Genomic DNA, 12,364 nt, shown 5'->3' with positions numbered 1-12,364 from the left:
TCGTTGCGCCTGCCCGCACGGTTTGAGTGCACGCTTTTGTCCTTAGCCTGTAATAAATCCCTGCTCATTCTTCGGCTGTACTTAAAGACACAAAAACAGCGAGTATGAAGGGAAACGTAGTCTACTGAACCATGCGCCGTGAAATGGTAGTGACCACAATCTCCCTGCAGTGGTGTATTCCTATTACTTAGACTGCTGCGCATTGGGTTTATGATGCTGTCTTAATTGTAGCCTATGTCTAGTCCCTAATGTTGTGTGCCAAACTTCAAAGATTTAAAATTAGTATTCATGGCCTTGATACTTTTAAAATGAGATCCATCACATGGTCCGCGTCCAGTAGCCTAACCAACAGCAGAAGTGGGGACATTCTACACGTTGTGGAGTCCCCTCGCCTGCGCACACGCACATGGTTCAGATGCTCTTTGTGTTGATGATGAAGCACTCGTGCGTGTTGTAACAACGCCCCGCATCCCGAGGGATCTCAAGCTAATTTAAACCGGGAGTTTCATTTAGCAAACAGCTGACTAAACATGTCGACACTGTCATGCTGCTGCGGAGAAAACTCCTGATGGAGGCTACCGTAGAGGTAAAGGGGAAGGGGGTCGGCATCAGAAAACTTTCACTAACAAGCTGTTTTAGTTCCAGGTAAACGTGTTTATGTATCTTACAAAAAAAAAATACTGTTTAGTTACATCAGTAGGCTTATCATAGACCTGTAGTTTCAAACCTGGGGGGGGGGGTCAGGACCCTCTGGAGTCCCAATTATTTTCATCATCAATTATCAAATCAGTATAATCTGATTATTTTATCCTTTGATCGAATAGTCATCCATAATATGTCAGAAAACAGCAACGATGTCATCTGGTGTACAATGTGACTTCAGTTATTTTTGTTTTGTCTGACCAACAGTTGAAATCCCAAAGACACTCAGTTAACAATGATGTGACAGAGAAAAAGAATGAATCTAATCGTTTTGGCCTTATAACATGCACATTTCTCACACAAAGTAATGTTTAGCCTATTGGCTGATTTTTCTCTAATTGTCGGCCTCGTCTGTCTGGGCCTCTGGACATCATTCAAATCAAACAATCAATATTTGGTCAGGCTGCAGCTCGTGACTCATGACCCTCCACGCTGAGGGCGTGTAAACTGTGACGAGTTGTCACTGAGCCAAAAGGGTTAGGAAATAATGATATAGACTAATCTATATGGCTAAACCAGCCTGTTGGGTTTCACATCCACAAACCATGTTTGCTAGGTGAGTGTGGCTGCCATACATCTGTGCTTGTGAGAATAATCACCCTTCATGTAAGAATTCACAGCTGGTCCCCTTTTAAAAAAGAGGAAACTGGACAGGTAGTTCTTCATTGACTCTGAAACACTATATATGGGCATAATGGGGGTTTTGGCTCCAGCAAGAGTTCTGTCAAAACTGATATGAATTCATCTTTCATTATCAAGTACTAAATCACAGGTTGAAAACTGGAATATGCAAGGTATGTGGTAGATCTCTCTGTGGAGACTAAGAATGAACAGTGGACAGGTCGCCTCCCTTATTCGTCCTGAGCTCCGTCCGTGGTTGCTGTCGGGTAAGGATCTCCAGACACCCCTCAAAGGTCAAAGATCCTCCCACTTTACTTTTCAGCACCATCAGTGACCCCTCTGTGTGTTACGCGTGAGCATGACAGAGTGTGTGTGGAGGTAAAAAAAAAAAAAAAAAGGAGGAGGAGACGCAGTAAAGAAACATAGCGTGGTGGGAGAAATGAGCTCCGTGTGCCGTCTCCAGTTCCATCACACCTTGCCAAGTATCCCTGTAAAAAGCGGCCAGCGGGGTCATTCATCTATCAGCCTCGTCTGTGCGTGTGACCGTGACACCTAGAGGTTGTCAAATAGCCCCTTGGTGACAGATTACCCGCTGCGCTGGCCTGCCCGCTTCGGCCTACGCTCGCACTCCATCCCCTCAGTGAAAGTTCAGTGTCCGCCCGATGCTGCGTATCTATCAATGTCACCATGGTAATTTAGGCTCTTGGGGACACACTCTGGCGTTTTGGTTCAGAGATCTCAGATGGAAGAGGTTGAATACCAATCAGAGGTCTGACCTTCCCCGGTCGTTCATCAAACGGCGTCCTCTCTCGGGGTCAAGAGTCATGTGCTCCCGGTCTTTTCCCTCTGGGACAAGCGGGAGAGTTATGAGCGAAAGGTTACAGCAAGAGAAAGATTGAAGTGGAGGGGCATTGCACTAATCATTCTGGTCTGGGATTGTTTGAAAAGATTGTCTTGGTTGAAGACAAATTTGTTCTTCTACATTTTTTTTTATTTTTTTTTTAAGCTGTGTTCTTGGGAGCCGAGACAGTCTCATCTGACCTTTCACCCTGTAATCAAATTCCTGTCACGTGCGGTTCTTAACATCGGAGACAAGATGGCGGAGCAGATAGTTCTAGGCACTCCAACTTGTGGGGATGTTCTGGTCAGTCTCTGCTTTTTCAATCATGTCAGAGTGGTTTTTTTCCGGGCACCGCTCAGGGCCCAGCCGAGCGCTCTCTTGGCCAGTAGTAATCCCAATGAAAAGCCTCTGTGTGTGAAATGACTTTGTTTTATGGGAGCTGGAAGAGGACTTGAGCAAGGCGCATTTTTGATTCGGAGAAACAATCAAGACATAATCTGCTGATTTACAGTTTCTCAGGTTGGGTAGAATTTATCATGATTTGAGAACGCGCTATTCAAAGTGCTGATATATTCATATTTTTACAGTTTTAGATTGATTGCTTTAGAGTTGCGGTCATAGATTGGAAAATATATTTACCATAATGTCTGGACTCTCCTTTGAATACTCATCATCAAGGGTTTTGACAGGATAACAAATGAGGCCCCGGCTGATGCCGACATTTCAATGATATTGGTTTTTAACAACACCTTTTGATGAATCGACCCAGTAATGGATGTCTCTACTAGGACTACTTGGACATTATGCAGACGCCAAGAGTGCAGGAAGGACAAGAGATAATGGAAGTGATATTGTTAAATGAAATGCATCCTAAGTGGCTTTCAGCATTCAGAGTCGTGCATCCCATAAGATCTGTGACCCCAATCACGTCACAGTTCCCTCTGCGTGCTAAATGCATCATGGTCTCTCAGGGGATTGAAGTGAAAACATCTTCCCCAGTTGTTTCAAAAGAGAAAAACAATTTAATGTTTGGGCAAAGGGCCTGGGTTTGGAGGATTTTAGTGAGGTTAAAATGTCACTGACTGGCACAGTCCCCTCTATAATTTTCAGTTTTTTGAAATTTCCTCACCGTTAAAACTGAAAATGTTCATCCCAAGTAAGGGTTTAAACAATTAAACATGCCACACAAATGCTACAGAGTAGTAACTGGAGAGAAGGACCACAATGACACAGAGTCTGTTGGTTGCAACATCTGTTACTTTTCTAGCTTGGTTTTTGAGGTTGACCGACAAATGCATCAATATGGGATTGCCCTTTCATCTTAGTTCAAACCATAGTGCTTTGAGTTGAAGTGCTAATGATTCGCCTTTATGGATGGTGCACACATATTTTAACCCCCTGGATCACCTATAAACATGAACAATATCTTCCTCCAGAGAGCATAAAACAAAAAACATGGAAATAACTGTTCTTGCTTCCTTCTTTTTGTCCTTCATGTAACTGTCAGTTGTTCCATGCATGAATCTATACGTAGGACGTATCTGGATTGTGGAACCATGTTCAGTAAATAAGGAGCATTGTTTTGTCAGGAATGTCCATGTGCTTGTATCAACTGAGATAAGAGAAGCAGTAAATTAAATCAAGCAGTTTTTATTAGTGTTTCTGGTTGGTTCTTTGCCTTGACCACTAACTTTAGATCTATTGTGCCATTTTAAATTATAGTAACATGACCACCACTGTCAGACAAGTTATTTGAGAAATATAATTATTTTGTACTTAGGCTACATATAAATAATTGAAAAAGTAATTACATGATGTACTTATTACTCAACATTACTCTGACTACTTGGCCACGCTTGGTAAGGTCAACACCTCCAAAGCCAAAAAACATTTACATCTGTATCTTTAATGCTTTTATGACTAATTGTAGGTTCTATATTTAATTCACATGGCTATGTGGTTCCTCTCAGCTCTGTGAAGCATATCTATATATTATAAATCATTATCCCTGCTCTAAACCTAAGTTTATGCGTCGTAAAAGGGTTGTAAACACAGCTCATATAAAATATGGACTCCACGATGTCGCCCATATGTTTATACAGGGCCAAAATTAAGCTCAAGGTGGGCTGCGAACTGACACATCTGGCCGTTGTCGTCTGGTGTCGGCTAATGCAAAAAAATGAGCGTGGATGGAGCTGGTTCGGGCTTGTTCTTAAGCCTTGAGTCGTGCTTGCCTCCCGTGACGTCAGCTACCTGCCACTCAAAGCGGAACACCCTAAATATGCAGAACTTTAAGCCTTTATTTAATTTAAGCGACTTTGAGTCCGTGAAAGCACTATATAAATTAAAGTGATTATTATTATTAATAATAATTAGTTATAAAATATCTCAACCCCCTCATAATTGTCATGTTATAGAGGCCAAACCCATGTTTGTACCAGGCTGTAAACATTTAATTAACAATTTAATTCTGCTGTAACGTTGGGCATTTTAACATGGGGGTCTATGGGGATTGAATCCCTTTTGGAGCCAGCCTTCAGCGGCCACTCGATGAGCTACGTCTTTTGGTGACGTACATTTGTTGGCTTGAAACAGTTGACACAATTCATGCATGTCTTTGATTGTGTTTCATCAAAAGGACCCCCGCTTTCTCTCTATTTAGTATCTTCTCATAATTGTTATCTCTTATGGGTTGGCGCGCCCAAGGCTCACTGTGGTTTTCAGCCCACGGTAGTAACTGTTGCCAGGAATCTCTGTGCCTCGATCGGAATAATTATCTACAACATATGCCCCAGTTGTTTTGAGGCTGTTTAAGTTACAGTATGTGCTTTCAGCGGATAAATATTGAGGGAAGATATAGGCTAATGAAATGAGTGGGACAAATCTCTTTGACTGTGTGCAGTAAGGAATACAGTTGAGGTGAAAAAGCTTGTGTCTGTCAAGAGGAATTTTCACTCTAAGCGTTTTAGAAATGAGTAACACCACCGTAAGGAGAGAATTGAATTGAACAATGCGGTGAGTGAAAATGATGAAGAAAATGTTTCTGAAAAGTAATTTGAGATGGTTTTGAGGCATTTAATCAGATTTTCATACGTAAGGAGAAACCTCAAGAAAAGTGTGGTTTGGTTGTGAATAAAAGATGTCACCATTTTATGAACTATCCCAATGTAAGCAGTAGTACATTTTCTTTTCTTATTGGCCATAACAAAAGGTTTTCTTATTGATGTATTTTTTTTTTGCAGTCCGTAGCCTCTTCAGATTTGGTGTTTGAGGGATATTAGTTAAGCAATTGGAATGCATTTTGATTACTTGCAGATTCAAGTCACGAAAGCACTTAGTGGTCAACTCTGCAGATGATATGGCGATGAAACTGCTTTAAAACCACAAACAAAGGCTTAAATTGTCTTGTTGGGTTTATAATGGTGTTTGGTTCTATGTCTAAGCAAAGAAATGGCGGTACATGTGCTGAAGACAGAAGATGAAATAATAAAGCCTATCCTCTTCGGCTGGGATGTGCTCCAGCTTTTGCAATCCTTAAAGGGGCAGGAAAAACAGTCTTCTGGCAAACAGAAGAGCTTGCATGGCTTGTTCCTCATAACGAAAGGGTAGGCGCGCACAAAGCAGATTTACTTTTATCAGAAAACATTTATGAAAGATATTGTCATAATAAACTAAATCTCCTTCATTTTGACATCACAGTATTTTCATAGCCAAGGGTCAGAGTTTAAAATGGCTGCTGCCCAAGGTTACTCTGAGTGATTTTATGTGTGTTCTTAATTGCGATTAACATTAGTTGCATTTGTTTTGTGTAGCCATGTGATTAATTCTGGCAGTACTATTGTGGGCTAGTCATCCATACATGTATGTATGGATTTAAAAACCCAGCAAGGATAATGATATATAATATATAGATATGCTTCACAGAGCTGAGAGGAACCGCATAGCCATGTAAATTAAATATAGAACATACCATTAGTCATTAAAGCATTAAAGATACAGATGTAAATGTTTTGGCTTTGAAGGTGTTGACTTTACCGGAGCTTGGCCAAGTAACAAAAGTACTGTTGAGTAATAAGTACATCATGTAATTACTTTTTTGGAAACTCAAAGGCTGGTAGGAATGAATGTAAAAATATGTTCAACACAGATGGCACCAATCTTTATTAGGGCGATTAAATCAATTAGTTGTTTGACAGAAAATGAATTTTTGACATTGTGATAGTAATGGTTCAAGTTATTTAAAAATAAAGATAAAAAAGTACTTTGAAGATGGCACCTTGGAATGAAAGATCACCAGATTGATGCAGCATGTACCAAGACCAAGAAAGTCCATACATTTTTTTTTATTACGTATATAATTATATAACAGTTTGGTTAATTCCTTAGTTATCTGCAGGTCAAGAATACATGACAGACCTAATAACTGTAATACTTGATCCCACCCTTGCCTCTGGTAATCACTACCCAGACTTGGAGAAGAGATGGGTTACATTTGTTTGGGTGTTTTACCTCCTCCCATTGGGTCCCAGGGATGCACGGTGCTGGTTGAGGCTGCTGCTAACCCTTGGCTACCCCTTATGCTTCACAGGCCACAGTCAATCCGCCCATCTGCTAATACATGACCGCCAAACCTCAGTCCCACGACCCTCCCTGTATACACACCATATGTGGATCCCAAAACACTGGTTTCCACGGACAACCGGGCTTAGTTGCCAGCGCCCTGCAAGACATACATGCCAAAGCCGTAGATTTGTCATGGAACACCCATGCTAGATTTGGGAGGATGACAACCACAAAACCATACATAAAGAGGTGAAAACATAGTCTCACAAGTTTCTTATCTGGCCAACCGCATGCATGTTCATCATGCTCTCCTCTAACTGAAAGCCTTCATAACGGTTCAGCAGCATGGAGTTGAATTTCTCTCGCAGCGCAATAAACTCACTTTGTAAGCAAAGCTCTTTTTTTGTGGTGTTAGATTACACTTAGATGCTGGCATCCGCTTTCTCTCTTTAAACTACAAGGTGGACTTCTAAAGCAACTTACAGCAGTTGTGGCGTAATACAAAACCAAACCCAAGCAGGGGATCACACGAATCGCAACCAGTTACCCATTTTTACCTTTTGTAATCAATAGCCATTGAGTATTCTCTTTCAGTGACTGTAGAGTTTTTTTTGTCTGTAGCCCAGATCAGCTGTCAGAACAGAAAATTAAAAGTGTTTTTCCCCCCCGCTGCACTTGACAAAGCACTCATATTACACTATGGCTCGTATCAGTTCTGACTGTGAAAAGCACTCCGAAGTGAGCTTTGACTTTCATCAGCTAGTTTTTGGGAAACCGAGATGGTTTGTTGGTGCGTGTGGAGGGGTTTGTGTTTTTCATGTGCACTGACAGCCTTTCCCTGGTGATGGTGAAGCCAGTACTTGATGGAGTTGATGATCAGGATGATGAAGCCGGTTGACAGATTGTGTTAGTTTTTTATTTAAATGGGTGGGTAAAATAGTTGTGGGCGAGCTGTGATAATTTGGGCTACTTTTACACCATTTGGGTGGTTTCCACCAACAAAGTTTGGCTATTTTTCAGTTCCAGTTGCAAATAAAGACCTCCATGCAAGCTACAGTATGTTGGATTCTTTGAACTTTGGAATACACATAAAGTGTGCACATAACCGCTGGTCGAAAATGAGCCGCACTAACATTTTAAGCCGCCTGCTGTTATCATAACCTGAAGCAATAATCCCCCCCCCCCCACCCCCCAAGCCCCATGCATTTAGCTGAGTTGCAAGAAATTGCTGCTGAAGATAATGTAAGAAATACATCTTTTTGTATTGCAAAACTGAATTTTGTTTGTTTGTTTGACATGTACCTTTACTATGATGAGGTAAAAATGAGTTATGCAAGCTATGCTAAAACTCAGCATAAGATACTGACACTGTTGTTCCTTAATTATAATATGAGTACCAGTAGCTTCACAAAACCAATAAAAATTCATTAGGTTGGCAGCCTCGGTGCTGAACCCTAGCTGAACACTGCACAAAACACTCTCTTTCCATTTTCACGCATGGCTACTCCAGCTTACGCTTGTAAAATATCCTAATATGCATAAGGCTTTCTTGGCTTTCTGGGTCGGAACAGGGCCAACATTGTGTGGGGGAATATCGGTTTGTGCTTCTCACCTCATAAAAACCTGAGCGGGGGAGATTGAGAGAGATGGTGTGAAGGCTTGAGGGAGTTAAGATTCTGGGGAGGTCAGATGACAGCCCTGTTACCTTTACTCAAGGGAACCGTTATAGTGTTTGGTATTGAGACGTAGGAGTAGTGAAGTGATTATACTAGAAGCTTTGTTGCACAAGTGTGCTACAGCTGGTATTTTGTTTGCCTTTAATGTCTTTGTAGCATGGCATTGGAGACTTCACAAAAGAAAAATACCTTTTGGAGGTTATTGTGAAAGTGTTGTGAGGGATTTTAGATGCAGTGATTTGTGATTGTATCTTCATTTGTACATGTATAAAATCTCTCATACAGTTTTAATACTGTAAAACATGCATATATATGGGGATATAGTATGTTCATATTTCATGACTTATTCTGCGGAGGGAGATAGCCTTTCTCCTCTTCCTGTTTCCTCTTGATAAGCGACCAGAAACCCAGAACTTCACCGGCTAATACAGATACAGGAAGTGTGGCGGTCCAAGTACAGCTGTGTTGTTTAATGGTTCTGTCATTGTGGCACAATAGAGGGCTATTTGTTGGAGTGATGAGGAGATGATAGTGAATATTATAGAGAGTTGAAAATAAAAAGGAATTGGCAACCGTGTTTGAAAAAGTGTTTTGTTCAAAAACAGGGAATCTGCATGGCTTAATGCCAAGCTGTTTGACTTTGAATTGAAATTGTAGCTTCCTGCTTCACCATACAGCTTTGTGGTATACCATTTCCAGCCCAATCGAAACAAACCAATTCACTCAGGTTTGGCTCAGTAGCAAGGTCATTATTCTGTGTATAGAACCATAAAGCGCACCATCCTTCAAGTTAACTATCCTCCTTCATTATCTAGGCAGGGTCAGGAAACATTTAAGCCAATTTTCCCATTCTGATGGCCTGCCCGTTTAAGCATTGCTTATTAGTTAGCTCCCCCATCTCACGGAGGGGGACTGAACTCCTCGTTTTTGCACAGTCAGTCTCAGGTACTCGGAGCTCGCTGGAGATAAGGCGAATCGCTGTTTAAGTAAACATGGCGGTCCTGACTGCACAGTGGAAGTCCTCCTTGATAAATGGGATAAATCTGCATTTGATAATTGCTGTTTTCCCGCATTCTGTCAGCCTGAGATAAACCATCCACCGTATTTATCTTTCTACAGAATGTAATTCTTTTCTCACCATCCTTTTGATATTCATGGATCACTGGCTATGGGGTAGGCTGTATGGTTATAGTGGTTTCATGATGAGCTCTGACAACACTTTAATGCATTTTTGATGTGTTTTAGGGGAAATCTACCACACCATTAAGTTTAACATGTTTTTTTTTTCCCTTTCATTGTATTATTTTCATATTTCAATCTGGTGGATTGTATTGAGGGGCACTGAATTATGCATGTTTTGCTTTTTGTACATGGCCAGTGTATATGAGCTCTTTGATGCATTTTCACTTTCATTTTGATAAGAAACCCACAACAGAGAGCTCGGACTCTGTCAATACTTTGATTAGTTGCACCTCGCCTAAACGAAATTCAGCATCCAAGAAATTATTTTTCACGTGGAATTGACTTAAGGGAACATTGACGGGCGCTGTCGTGTTGTAGATTGGTATCTCTGCTCTGTAGACATGGCGAGCAGACAGATTAGAGGTCACCACTGAGTGTGACGGTGCTAGCTCATCCACCACGCTGGGTGCATTTCATCAAAATCCACATTTTTTTCCACCAAGACTTGCTCATTACCGTGATACCACATCCAGCCAATCCATTACTGAGGTGGCTGACAGCGACGATTTAATCTACACTCTGTGGTCTAGCTGGGTTTTTTTTCAGTGAGTAGATGCCATGACCAGCAGCATCTATTCACTGATAGCTTTATCAGCTCAAGGAACAATCCATGTGATACCCCTGTTGCACACAGGAAATATGTTTATCCTATTCTACCAAGACATGGAGACACATGCTTTCTTTTTATTTTCAGCAGAGGTGGCCTCATAGAGTGACAATACACCAACTGTTTTGGTTTAGCAGTAGGGAAGTTGGAAAAGCTTGACATTTTGTGAAATCTGCTTATTTGCTTTCTTGCTGACAGATAGATGAGAAGTTTGACACCTCTCTCGTGTCTGCTAATGAAACCACCCGTAGTTGTTTAACCTAGCTTAGCACAAAGGAACTAAAAACCAGGGGAAAGTGCTAGCCTGGCTCTGTCCAAAGGTAACAAAATCTTCCCATTAGTATCTCTTAAATATGGGTAGTCTGATTTTGTTAGCTTCAGACAGAGTCAGGCTAGCTGTTTCAGAATCAGAATCAGAATCAGAAATACTTTATTGATCCCCGAAGGAAAACTCTGTGTTGCAGTTGCACAAATAGTATAAATATCAGAGTAGAAATATAAATAAAGAAATATAAGGGGTGTGGATATGTACGGTATTTACATAGTTAAAGGAATATTTTGATACATTATTTACATAATTAACATAACTAAGGAGTTGTAATGGTGAAAAGTAATAATAATAATAATAATAATAATAATAGCAGCAGCTGAGTATTGCACACATTTCAGGCCAGTGTTATTGCACAAAACAGATAATATTGTCCAGTTTTAACCTCTAAGTGTGTGTGTTTCCTACTGTTTCCAGTCTTTGCTATGCTAAGCTACATGGCAGTTAAACATTTCCTTTAAGCATGTAGCCTTGTGTCCTTTTTTAACTGTGGAAATGCAGAGGAAGTGTTCTTTCCATCAGCGCTTTCTATAGCTGTGAATTATATATTGAATACCAAAAAGAAAAAGTTGGCTGACATCACTTGTAACCCAGTCTTCCATACAAATGTCATGACGTTGTAGCATGACATCATGTCTGTCCCTCTAGTCCATCTCAGAGGGGAATATGGTACTTTTATGATGTTACACAATGCGTTTTATGGTTTCATAATGGAGTTTCCTGCAGCATTTTAAACAGGGCCATACATTTTGGAACCCCTGCTGATTGTTTAAAAAACTTGAATATTATATTAAACCTACTGCAGGGAATTGCCTCCGACATATTTTATTATTGCATTGGATTCTGTTGGATTCTGTTGCTGCGCTCGCCCTTGGACTACTGGTAGAATTTGTATTGCTAAGGTGTTTCAGAGCTGATTGAAAACGTGGCTTGATTTAAAGTACCTTTGAACCACTTTAGCCAACTTTTGCTTTGACCTAAGTTAAGGGTCAAATGGATGGGTTTGACTTCATTGGTTCCAATGTGAGAGTCGAGTTCAGGCAAATGGTTTCGTTGTACCAGCCGTGTTCAACAGATCACAGATCAGAATTTGAAAAGATCGTAGATAATTAGCACAGATCCTTGAAAAGAAGACAGATTTGGTTGGGGTTGGCCCCTGTGGTACCTCTCTATAGCTATAGTTTCTCTCTGGCTAATGCTGGAATGTGACAACTGGTCACGGCAGAAGAAAGGAGGGCCTATTCTGGATTGGATACAGTGCTGTACGGCATGTTAGTGCAGCATAGTTGGCCAGCACAAATGCTGCATGTAAATCTGGCCACTGAAAGCTGATAAAACAGAGAGAAATCTCGCTGTTCCTGAATCTGCGGAGTGTTTTGTTTTTTGTTCTCATTCCTTACGTTCAACCTAAAGGCACAAATCCTATACATTCTCAAAATAGCTGCATATTTAAATTTTTGATCAAATCACAAACCAATTCTGCTGGAGCTTTAAAGTATTTCTTTCTTTCTAATGAGAGACAGAAGACATTCGAGCAGAAACAGAATGCTGCTTTGTTTCTCCAGCTGTTCACTTGGCTGCTCTGCAACACTCGGATCCTCCACTGGCATCGTGATTTGTCATCAGCAATTAAAGTTGTCCTCATTTTAATCTCCGCAGCAGGTCAAAATGATCCTGTTTTCTCAAAGGAACGCCAAAGTTTGAACCAAAGTTTGGTCTTCAAGGCCATGTACCACAAAAAAATGGATTCTTCATATCCACATTTGATTAGCCATCTGCAATAG

The 12,364-nt window shown here is 40.8% G+C and overlaps 1 protein-coding gene across 1 annotated transcript in view; it reads left to right on the top strand.

The window, feature by feature from the left end:
* Window positions 1-12,364, top strand: part of tmtc2a (transmembrane O-mannosyltransferase targeting cadherins 2a) — a 53,819-nt gene that overhangs the window by 512 nt on the left and 40,943 nt on the right. The window lies entirely within an intron of this gene.

The sequence above is a fragment of the Etheostoma spectabile genome, chromosome 23 (assembly GCF_008692095.1).
Source record: "Etheostoma spectabile isolate EspeVRDwgs_2016 chromosome 23, UIUC_Espe_1.0, whole genome shotgun sequence".
NCBI classification, from domain to species: Eukaryota; Metazoa; Chordata; class Actinopteri; order Perciformes; family Percidae; genus Etheostoma; species Etheostoma spectabile.
This window is presented reverse-complemented; position numbering and strand designations above follow the sequence as displayed.